General features: G+C 40.6%; 2 protein-coding genes across 5 annotated transcripts in view; one reads left to right on the forward strand and one right to left on the reverse strand.

The window, feature by feature from the left end:
- Positions 1–11,681, reverse strand: part of RAI2 (retinoic acid induced 2) — a 234,139-nt gene that overhangs the window by 58,718 nt on the left and 163,740 nt on the right. Inside the window, exon 4 of one of the 2 annotated variants that reach the window (XR_009155518.1) lies at positions 9,692–10,113. The exons of the other annotated variant lie outside the window; for it this stretch is intronic. The gene's annotated coding sequence lies outside the window, so the exon portion shown is untranslated. Of the gene's footprint in view, positions 1–9,691; positions 10,114–11,681 lie in introns of those variants that run through there. 2 annotated transcript variants of the gene reach the window in all.
- Positions 8,683–11,681, forward strand: part of SCML2 (Scm polycomb group protein like 2) — a 97,790-nt gene continuing 94,791 nt past the window's right edge. For 2 of the 3 annotated variants that reach the window (XM_058186573.1, XM_058186575.1), the window contains exon 1: positions 8,683–8,820. The gene's annotated coding sequence lies outside the window, so the exon portion shown is untranslated. Of the gene's footprint in view, positions 8,821–8,862; positions 9,678–10,326; positions 10,453–11,681 lie in introns of those variants that run through there. The other variant, XM_058186572.1, reaches the window with a different exon arrangement.

Below are 11,681 nucleotides of genomic sequence, written 5' to 3' on the forward strand. Positions count from 1 at the left end.
CTGGGGGCGATCTCTATGGATTTCCTGACAGACCTGCCGCCCCTCTGGGTTCACCACGGTGCTGGTGGTGGTGGACATGCTCACCAAGATGGCACACTTCATCCCATGCCGCTGACTGCCCACAGCCGCAAAACGCCCGCCTCTTTCTGCAGCACATCTTCCGCCTCCATGGTCTACCGGACAGGGTGGTTTCGGACCGCTGGAGTTCAGTTCACAGCCCGCTTCTGGAAGAGCCTGATGGCCGCGTTGAGGTGCAGGTATGTCTGTCGTCATCGCACCATCCGGAGACCGACGGGGTACAGAGAAGGTCATCGGTATACTGGAACAGTATCTCCGTTGCTTCATCAACCAGCAACAGGACAACTGGGCCGACTACCTGTCCCTGGCGGAGTTTGCTTTTAACAACTCTCAGCACACCTCTACTCAGATGACCCCGCTTTGCCAATGTGGGTACCATCCGCGCTCTTCCTCTGGCACCACCGGACTCTCCTGTTCCCGAACGCAGACCTTCCTGACGGAATTGCATGCGGTCCAACAGTTGGTACGCCAGCAGCTGAATCGGGCAAAGGAGGACTACAACGGTCCGCCGACCGCTCCCGACGGCAACGCCCGCTGGCAGTTGGAGACCGGTGTGGCTCTCCACCAAACACCTCCCGTCCGACCGCCCGGTAAAGAAGTTGGACCACCGATTCATCGGCCCGTTCCTGTCGAGGCAGTCATCAACCCGTAGCCTACCGACTGACCCTGCCACGATCCATGCGGATCCACCCGTTTTCACCGGTCCCTTCTGGTTCCTGAGGCCACACCGAGTCCCCTTCGGTGCCCAACAGCACCCGTCACTGTCGCTGAGGACGGATCTGAGGAATACGAAGTCCACAGCGCACGAGACTCGCTGGCTAAAGGGTCGCTTCCAATATTTGATCGCGTGGAAGGGATACGGGACTGATTTCTCCTGGGTAGATGCCTCCGACGCTCATGCCCCTGACCTGGTGCAGGCCTTCCATGAGCAGAACCCAGCCCGACCGCATCCCGATCGTCAGCCCGGGGAAGGGCCCTGCGGTGAGGATAGTGTTGTGACCCAGGTTCCTGGACCCAGACTCCTGGACTCGGATGATTCAGAAAATGAGGAGAAGACCTGGCAAGCCCTGCTTCTCTTGAGCCCTCTCCTCCTGGCACCCACTCAGAGGGAGGGTGAGGGCCTGATTCTCCCGGCTTCTTCTGATTTGGCAACGCCCCAAGAACAGTTTTGGAGGGACGCAAGGTTACGAAGGCTTGATCGGCGTGCGCAGCAGCGGAAGAGTTGGGACAAAGCCAAGTCATAATTGTCATGCAGTGACATCTGCAGAGACTATAAATAGGAGGCGGGACTTCCTGGTTTTTTGTCTCGGACAAAACAATGAATTTGGCGCAAGCTAATTCATGGAGGGAAGAATATATTCGTGAGTAATTCTGGCCTTATCTATAATTTCCTCGTTATCTCCAGAAACTTGGCAGGCCCGTGGGTAGACGTGGCCAGGACATGTATCTATGTAAATAAAAGGAAAAAAAAAGGAAGGCCTCTGACGGACTCTTTGCTGGGAGTATTGGGGGAAGGGAAACAGAACAGAAAGGTCATAAGATGGGGCAAATTAACTTAATAATGTCTTTCTTAGCAACAGAAATTTTGGGTTCAATTGTGGTTATAAATACTTGTATTGAAGGAAGAGAAAGTGGAGCTGCCAACTATGACACAGACCAAGGAACTAATGAACCTTAGTAGCGCAGCGATGAAAATGCAGTATTGCAGGACAACTTTGCCCACAGACTGGAGGTCAATCCCATCAGGACTCACTTTTGACTCAGCCTTCTATCCTTCAAAGGTCAGTAAAATGAGGACCCAGATTGTGGGGGACAATATGCTGATATTGTAAACTGCTCAGAGAGTGCTGTAAAGCACAATGGGGTAATATATCTAAGTGCTATTCCTATTGCCAATGACTTATTTATTTATTTTTATTTTATTTTATTTATTTGTCAAGAATGTATTCGGTAATATATATAAGTAGAAGCATGAATTGAATACATAAAATAGATACAAATAGAGGAAACATTAGGATAGGGATGGTAGGCATGCTAGTGCTCTTATGCACACCCCTTACAGACCTCTTAGGAATGGGGTGAGGTCAACAGTAGACAGTCTTAGGTTAAAATTTTGGGGGTTTGGGGAGGAAACTACAGAGTCAGGTAGTGCATTCCAGGCTTTGACCACTTTGACCACTCTGTTGTATGACAGAAAAGTCATATTTTCTGATTCCTTGAAACATCTCTGAATAAGGAGAAGGTGGGAGATCACCTACATGTGCTCCAGACAGCTGTTCCTCATGAGATTGCGGGACAGTAGTTTTCTGTGAGTTTGAGAATCAAAAGATGACAGGATTAGCCATTGTCCTCATAACCATAGCAGATACTTTTAAAAGATACTAGGTTTGCAAATATCACTTTCTAATCACTTTGGAAATTGATCATAACTATTTCTAAGCCACTAAAGACCTTCAGACCAATCAGTCTGAAAATGCTAGGTGACTCTGCCTTCAATTCTAAATGAAAAAACAAATGTTAATCATGAGCTTAAGAATTTAAAGTATCTAAAAATAAACAGCAAAATACTAAATAAAAATTTAATCTTAGAAAGCTATAAATAGGCTAAGGGAATGGGAATATTTAAAGTTGTACAGTAATTTTGAATTAATTTAAAAAAGTAAACAACTTCTCATGGGAAATAGATTCTATTTTGGGTTTTGCTGGACAAAACAAAGAAATTTGATGATTTAAAAAAAAGATTTTAGAGACAAAGATTTTAGGTAGAGGAAAGATTTAGAACCTTGCTAAATGTTGCAAACAATGAAAATACTGAGAAGATTTTTGAAGAATTGAATCAGAAAATTGTAGCCACTATATAAAAAATATCAGTAACGATGTTTGAATAGAACAGAGCTGGAAAGGACTTAGAGGTCTTCTAATCCAACCTTCCTATACCATTTCAAACAAGTGGCTGTCCAATCTCTTCTTTAAAATCTCCAGTGATGTCTGCTTCCAAGGACAGACTATGTACAAAAGATGTTATTGAAGAAATGTAAGGTGTAGAACAAATTTTAGCTAACAACATAAAAGGGAAATCCTTTGGTGTAGTGGACCTCAAATCTGGTAAAATCGCTAGTCAATGCCATTGTTCTGGAAGACTCAGAACTCTGACATTTGCTAGCCCTTTTCCCTCTGGAGGGATGAAAACAATGGTGTTCACTAAAATTCTAATAAACCCCCCATTCGGAATAGTGTTAGCTAGAGTTTTCACTGGATTTGTGGTCTGTTCCTCCAGGTTGTGGGAGGATTCTCCGCCCTGACAAAGGGGAGGAGAAATTTCTTTGGTGTACTGGGGAAAAAATCTCAAACCCAGTATGTCCTCTGCTTGTAACTTTACCTGCCAGTGACATTTGGGGAAAACTGGCAGAGAAGATTGAAAAAGGAGATCACATGATTGCAAAGCACTTGACAAGAAGTTGTAAATTTTTCTATCATTACAATTAAGAGGTATGCATAAGTGCACAAAAGTGCCTACTGTTCCTGTCCTATTGTTTCCTTTCAATATATGTGCTTGTATATAATGTTGTGACAAAATAAATAAATAAAAAAAATTACATTTAACATTTCATATATTCAGTGATTATATATTCAGATTCAGCCAGTTCGCACCACTTCGGGAGAACCGGTTGTTAACTTTCTGAGCAGTTTGGCAAACTGGTTGTTGGAATAAATCATTAGGGCAGAGAACCGGTTGTTAAATTACTTGAATCCCACCACTGCATATATTCCCTGAACTTTCTTGATTCTTTTAATACAGTGAGAGCATAGCAACATCTGTTACTATTTATATACTAATAAAAGTCTCATAGCCTTCAATTGGATGAAACATTGCATATAGGGCAAAACTTCGTCAAGAAAGGTACCTTAAATGAGCTAACTTGTAGAATGCCAGATCCATTACTCCTGAGGGAATGAAATTTGAGGGTTTCGGGGTTTTTTTTTGTTGCTTCAGCACCACCAGTGCATTGCTGCAGTCAGCCACAGTGATGTGATTTTCATTTTTAAGGTTCTCTGACAGCTTCCCATAAATTGATGGGGAACCCAGAAGGTCCTGATGTGAATGCCGATGCACCAATGCCCCTTGCCATCTTCTCACAAGCAAATTCCTTGCTTGTGGGAAGTTTGCAGGGAGAACAACAATGAAGAAATGGTTCACCCCTTCTGTGCTCACATTCCATTTCTCGTCACCCACATGGCAACAGCCACACCTGCATGCTGGGAAGAGGAGGAAGGAGGAAAAGGAGGAAGGAACATGGAGGGAATGAAGGAATGAATAGGGAGAAATGAGAGAAGGAGGAAAGAAGTGAGGAAGGAAGGGGAGGAAAAAAGGAAGGGAAAAAGAGAGAAGGAAAGGAAGCAGGAGGAAGAGAAGAGTAAGAGAAAGAAAGCCACTGCCTTGTCTATTGGGAAGGAAAAGCAAGGGAGAGAGGAAGACAGGAAGGAGGGGGACAGGAATGAAGGAAGAGGGAGCAAAGGAGGGAAAGAGTGAGGGAGGAAGAGTGAAGATGGATAGAAAGACAATGCAACTACCCTTCAAAAAGACCTTGACTATGTGTCAGATTGGTTTAACAAGTGGCAACTTCAAATCTCAACAAACAAATGCTCTGTCTTGCACATTAGCAAAAAAAATCAAAACATAAAATACAAATTAGATGACCCTCACTCTGTCAGGGACCTTGGAGTACTCATATCTAATGATCTAAGTGTCAAAGCCCACAGTATCAACATCGCCAAAAAGGCATTAAGAGTTATAAACCTAATTTTGCATAGCTTCTTCTCCGGTAATATTACATTACTAACTAGAGCATACAAAACATTTGTTAGACCAATTCTCGAATACAGCTCAACTGTCTGGAACCCACACTGCCTATCGGATGTAAATACAATCGAAAGAGTCCAGAGATATTTCACAGGAAGAATCCTCCACTCCTCTGCTCGCAATAAAATACCTTATGCCACCAGACTCCAAATTTTGGGCTTAGACAACTTTGAACTACACAGACTTCAATCTGACCTAAGCATAGTACATAAAATTATCTACCACAATGTCCTACCTGTCAATGACTACTTCAGCTTCAACCACAACAATACACAAGCAAATAATAGATACAAACTCAAGGTAAACTACTCCAAATTTGATTGCAAAAAATATGACTTCAGTAACAGAGTGGTCAATGCCTGGAATGCACTACCTGACTCTGTAGTTTCCTCCCCAAACCCCCAAAACTTTAAGCTTAAACTGTCTACTGTTGACCTCAACCCATTCCTAAGAGGTCTGTAAGAGGTGCGCATAAGTGCACCCGCGTGCCTACCATCCCTGTCCTAATATTCATCTTTTAACTTACTCTTTTCATGTATCCAAATTATGTTTATACTTTTACCTGTTATATATGATTGACAAATAAATAAATAAAAATAAAAAAGAGATGGAGGGGAGGGGAGGGAGACAGGAAGCGAGAGAAGGAAGCAAGGAACAGGGGAGGGAGGAATAGAAGGAAGGAATGGAGGAAGAAAGAGGGAAGGAAGGAAGAGGGAGAGGAAGGGGGAAGGCAGGAAAGAGGAAGAAAGAAGGAACAGAAGGGAAGAGAAAGGGAGGGAAGGAGGGAAGAAAAAGGGGAGAGGAGGTGGGAAGGAAGGAAGGTTCCTAATGCTCATTGCCAGCTTCCCACAAGGAAACAATGTAAAACTCATCAGAAAGTTCAAGGTCGCTCCCATTCCCAATGGTTTTTTTGGCTGCTTCTGGTCTGTGTTTCTCTGTTTGGGTAAGGAAATATCTCTGAAATGATGAGCCAACAGGTCATGGATTATCTTGTTACTTTATACATTTGAAAATGTTTCTCAGGATTGTGAATCCCCCAGATTAACTCTATGAGGAAGATAGGCAAGCAAAAAATAAAAAATAAAATTTGTTGGAATTCCTTGGTTTTTACCCACCCCTTGTCTTTTGCAACAACTTGTCCAAGAGAAACCTTTCCAATGTCAATGAAATATATTTCAATAATATTTAATACGATCTACTTTTAGTGCACATTTTAATACACAATTTTAATACATAATTTTTTAACATCAAACATTAAAATGCAAATTAAAATAAAGGAAAAAGGGAAGGAGAATAACAAAAGTGACAAAAATTATACAAATATAGCTGTAACAATAATGTCCTTGGACTTCAACAGAGATAATATAAAGACCTCTCTAATTTTAAACAAATAACTCTAATTTATAAAATATCTTAAAATACTATCAACATACTAAAATCCCCAATATACTAAAAATGTTTTTCTCTTAATTTTATCTAAAACATAGGAACATAGGAAATTAACGAGTGTAAATATTTTAAAAAACAATATTTCTTTAGTCAAACCTAATCTAACCTCCAAATCCCAAAGTCAAAGTAAAGATTCTTCTCTTTATCTTGTAAGAAATATAACAACAGTCTCCAGGCCACATGAAATGTAGACAAATTATCCTTGGTGTCAGTTTTGCTATTTCAGCTCTTCACAATCCAGTCTTACATTGTGGGTATATGTTCTCTTTTCCATCTTTGGGCAAATAACAACCTTGCTGCCATTATCATATATAAAAACAAAGTCTCATATTTTTTCACCATTTATCTGCTTTCGTAAAGAAAAACCAGTTTTCAAGATTGGTTCGTTTTCAAAAAATTCTGAACCAACATTAGTGTTTCTTTCCAAAATTTCTTAGCCTTACATGTCCACCAAAGGTGGAAAAAAGTACTGTTACATAATATTAGAATAGAATAGAATTTTTTATTGGCCAAGTGTGATTGGACACACAAGGAATTTGTCTTGGTGCATATGCTCTCAGTGTACATAAAAGAAAAGATACGTTCATCAAGGTATAATATAATCAATATTTTAGCTTATTTGACAATACAATCTTTTACAAATTCATCTTCAAATTAAACTTCAACGTTTTATAAACTTTTGCAATAAAATGGTCATCATTACTACATAATTGTTCTTCAAATTCCATTTTAGTCTGCAATTTTTTAAATCTTTATGACAATTGCAAATATGTAAACTAATGAGTTATGTTCCCTTATCATTTTTTCTCAAATTTTAAGCCTAAAATCTACAACACAAACCAACAAATTAACATATATCATTCATAGTTGTTTAACAATCATTTACTTTCTAACAAAAAAAGGCTTGAGAGACACCTATAAAGGCAATTTATGAAATAACCTTACTTTATGTCTGTTCCAAACTCAATATGGCATATCTTACAAAATGATGCTTAAATGCTACATTCCCTTTTAATTTCTCAAGCCATAAGCAATTGTTCCACCCAAATCTGAGCTCAAGATCTTCCAGTTCCAGTAGCCTTTTATTTTTTTAAGTTCAAATCAAACCAAACATCATGCCTCAAAATATAATTCTGCTCAGGTAAAGCCAATTCTCCTCTCTCTCTCTAATATCCTAAATCAACTTACCGGTTTATTTAATTTTTGGTTTTTTGCTTGTAACACAGTTAGAAATATCCTTTTGCCATTGTTTAAAAGATATGTCTGTTGTCATGATTCCTATAGTTTGAAAAAAGAAACATTCTTGGTAAACCATGTGCCTCATTTTACAATATTTTTGCCATAGTTGTTAAGTGAATCACTGCAGTTGTTAAGTGAATCTTGCAGATTCTTGGTTTCCCAGATTTGCTTAATGTCAGAAACTGACTGGGAAGGTTATAAATGGTGATCACATGACAGTGCAACTGTCATAAACATGCTATTTGCCAAGCACCTTAATTTTGATCATATGATCATGGGGATACTGCAGTGGTTGTAAGTGTGAAAACCGATGTCACTTTTTTCACTTTTTGAACAGTCGCTAAACAAATGTTTATGAGTCAAGGACTATCTGTTCTTTATTGTTGTTCATCATATCAGTCTGAAGTTAGAAACTCTTATCTCAGACCTCTTGGAAAATTTCTTATTTTTCTCTGTCTTTTTATTTTTAATCTCATTGCAGGTGTTGTAATACTCTTTTTTCTAAAAGTTCTTTAATATTCTTTGTTGAACCTCTTCCTGAGAACTTTGTCTTTCTTTGGCTTTGGTTTCTCTTCCTGGCAATTCCCAGTTTATTCTGACATCCAGTTTTTTTCCTCCTGTTTCTGGATCTTTGACAATCTCTTTTCGCATGCTTAACAGCTTATTTATTTCAGACAGGTTAAAAATGCGATTTGCACATTGTTTCATTTTTGCACCGTTCATTTTTCTAACTTGCAAAACACAATACTACAGAAATACCCAATATTATCTGTCAATTCAAGATTTTATTCAGAGAAAGCCTATGTTTATATTGTTTCGGGACAACTACAGTGGGGCATCGGCAGCAGCCACCTGAAGGATATTGCAGCGGTATAAACAGCAAGTGCACGACGAGTGGTGTGGCGTGCTCGAGGACAGTCCCCAACTCGCTTTCGCGAGCCACTAGCATAGCAGCAACTGCGGCAGCAATGACTTGTCACCAGTCCCCTCCGCCCCCTCGTCAGGGGGCCGCGAAGACAAGACACGAAGGCGCAGGAAGCCCCCAGGGCCATTGTCGGGCATGCGCGACACCCCAGGAACATGGCGGAGGCGGCAGTAACAGCTTGAATCTTGGCGGCGGCGGCACCGCGCAGCTGACAGAAGGGCGAGTCGAGCCCCCGGCGTGCTACGAGTCCGGATCTTCCTCGTGTCCGGTGAGAGTCTCTGGTTCCTGAGTTCCGATCATTTTTACCTTCAGAGGGAGAAGCAGGCGCAGCTGGAGCCGCCTCCCCTCTTCGACACCGCTTTCTCTTCTCTGTGCTGCGGGATCTCCCGGGTTCCGCATTCTAAAACGCGAACTGAGAAGGGAAAACGCTGATGTCAGATCAGCAGTCATCTGCCACCTCTCGCCTAGTTGGGGTGACTTGTTCCGGATACTCGTCCTCCACCTCCCCCAACCAGTCTCCTAGGCGACTGTCTCTTCTTCAGGTTTTCCCGAGCTGCCTTTTCTTCTCGGCCTCTTGCACCCTCCCTTTGGGTCTTGGGGCAGTTGGGGGGGGGGCGCTACCTTCCCCAGTCCTTGGTTGTTTACTTTAACGAGGGGATCTATAATCCCGCTCTCCCTCCCTCAGCTAAATCTTCAGTTCCACCTTTCTGGTGGTTCAAAAGGTGAAGGGAGGAAAGAAAGAGAGGAAATTGCAATCCTCTTTGAGAAGGGGAAGGAGGAGGTGCGAGAGGGGAACTCACCCCTGCATTTAGGCAGGGGGCATGGCAGGTCTCATTCCCTCCCGCTTTCGCGCTCTCTCTGGAAAGCCCTACTACCGGTAGGTGGAGGTCGACCGGAGAGCCGGTTCTGGACGGGCGCTTTAAATGCTGCGCGGTTTTATTTGAAAGCGGAGGAGAGAGGAGCGACTGACGCCTCCTGACCAGAGCTGAGCCAGCACAGCTGTCGCATTTAGCCCTAGCTAAATTTGGTAACGATGCTGGCTTTTCTGTAGGGCATGCTGCTTAACAAGAATTTCACTTTAGTAGGGCGGGAATAACCGTGGGCAGTGAAGAAGAGGAGGCAAAGGTGAGTCCCCCACCCCAAGCTTTTCGGGTAAACGCTCAAGGACTAAAGCTGTTCGCGGCAGTTCTGCACTATTTTGACCCCCGAGCGCGCATTTTGAATTGACTCTTATTTTTTGGCTTGCTTGAATGTGCCTTGACAATAGCATAGACGTGGACACGAGATATAGCTTTCCTCTGGCTGAGGACTCTCCTCCTGTTCCCCTTCTTTGACATGAAGTACAGCACTGTATGCGAGTAATACCTAAAACTCACTTGTTCGTGGACTGGCTGTTGTTGCGGCAGCTACTTTATCTTGCTGGGCCGGGCAAAGGCACCCAAAGAATAGATGCACTTTCTTTGCTTCTGGTAACCGATAAGTGCGGTGTTTGCTTCTAGTCTTGTAAATGAAGGCCAATCTTTCTCCGAAGTCAATAAGGCTTGGCCTTGGCCTAAAGAGCCTTGGGGTAGAGTGGAAGGTATATTAACAGAGAAACACAATGCTTCTCTAGTGCAAAATTGAGCCTAGAAATACTCTTCCATGTAGGAACTAGAAGTTTCAGGAAATTTATTACTTTGTATTTGGGTGTATGTTGGCTATAATAGACTTCTGATCCCATTCATTTCTTCCAAGAAACAACCTCTGTCTATTTTCTTTATGAATTTTGACCTAGGGTGCAATCAGTACAATTTAGGATAGCTTACTTTTGAGTAAGCATACAAAACATTATACTGTATGGTTTTAATACTGAAGATACCTACAGAGGAGCAAGTCCCATTGAGCACAGGGAGAAATATTTGTAAGTAATAATACATAGAATCATTTTTTGTGTCTGCAAATTACAGTAGCTAGTCTCCATCAAAATATTTTTATTTTCCTTGCACAAAATCTTGAGTACGTTTCTGAGCATGTAAGATTGCACAGATAATTACTTTAAATAAAAATCTAATATTCTAATCTAAATCTAATAAAAAAACAAATATTTTTAATGTAAAAGTTCAGTAAGATTAATACATGTTTCAGCGAAATTGTAATTTAGATGAAAATCCATGTTATTTTGCCAGTAAGTACACAGTGATTGAGTTCGATCAGTTGATCCTTATAATTTCTCTTGAGCTGCTAAAAATAGTTTAGGGAAAACTTAAAAACATTGTAATCAAAGTACTGATACAGCTTTTCTAAATCTTAGTCCTATAAGAACATGGTCTCTCCAAGTTTGGGTCCTAACCACTTTTATTTAATTTGTAAAGTTTGAATAACTTTTGAGGCTTATACCCATTAAAGTATACATTAAAATGGCATTAAGGTAAAAGCAATATGTTTGGGATGAAAGCATAAAAATAGCTTTTTAATGTTTTTTAAAGGATAGGAAATAATATGGCTATGGAACTTAACTAATTCACTGTTGATATTTCAATTTTCCCTCCAGCTCTATAATGGTTGAATTACATTAGTAATTAGAATTAGTAATTAATTCTGCTATTGCAGCAATTTCTATGTTAAAGAAAGCATATTTCACTTTATTCTTATCTATGCAGTTTGCTGCTGTAATATTCCAATAGTAATGTGTTTAGAAGAAAGCAAATCAATGCAAAGAAATGAACTCTTTGATCTACAATTTAGCTGTGAAAAAAGAGTAAAAATCACACAAGATGCTTTTTGTGGACCTGCAAGTATGACTTGCCCAAGTCCGTTAAGTTTTCTGATATATGTTTGCATACACTATACATGGCTGATTGAGGGAAGATAAGTTATATGGAGTTAATTACTGTATTTTCCCCCTTTACTTGTTTATCCATTTGCAGGTGGTACAAAAGAGAATCTTCATTCAGACAAAGTTTGAAAGTATATTTTAAAACTCAGTACTTAACATAGTGATCAAACTATGATGGAACAAAGCATGTTTATGTCATTGGGATAATGACTTTTACTATTAAAATTTTATTTTTATTTATTTATTTTTGTCACAACATCATATAAAAAGGATTATATAGTATATAAACATATATATGAGTAAATATTAGGAGT

This window comes from Ahaetulla prasina, chromosome 5 (genome assembly GCF_028640845.1).
Source record: "Ahaetulla prasina isolate Xishuangbanna chromosome 5, ASM2864084v1, whole genome shotgun sequence".
NCBI lineage: Eukaryota > Metazoa > Chordata > Lepidosauria > Squamata > Colubridae > Ahaetulla > Ahaetulla prasina.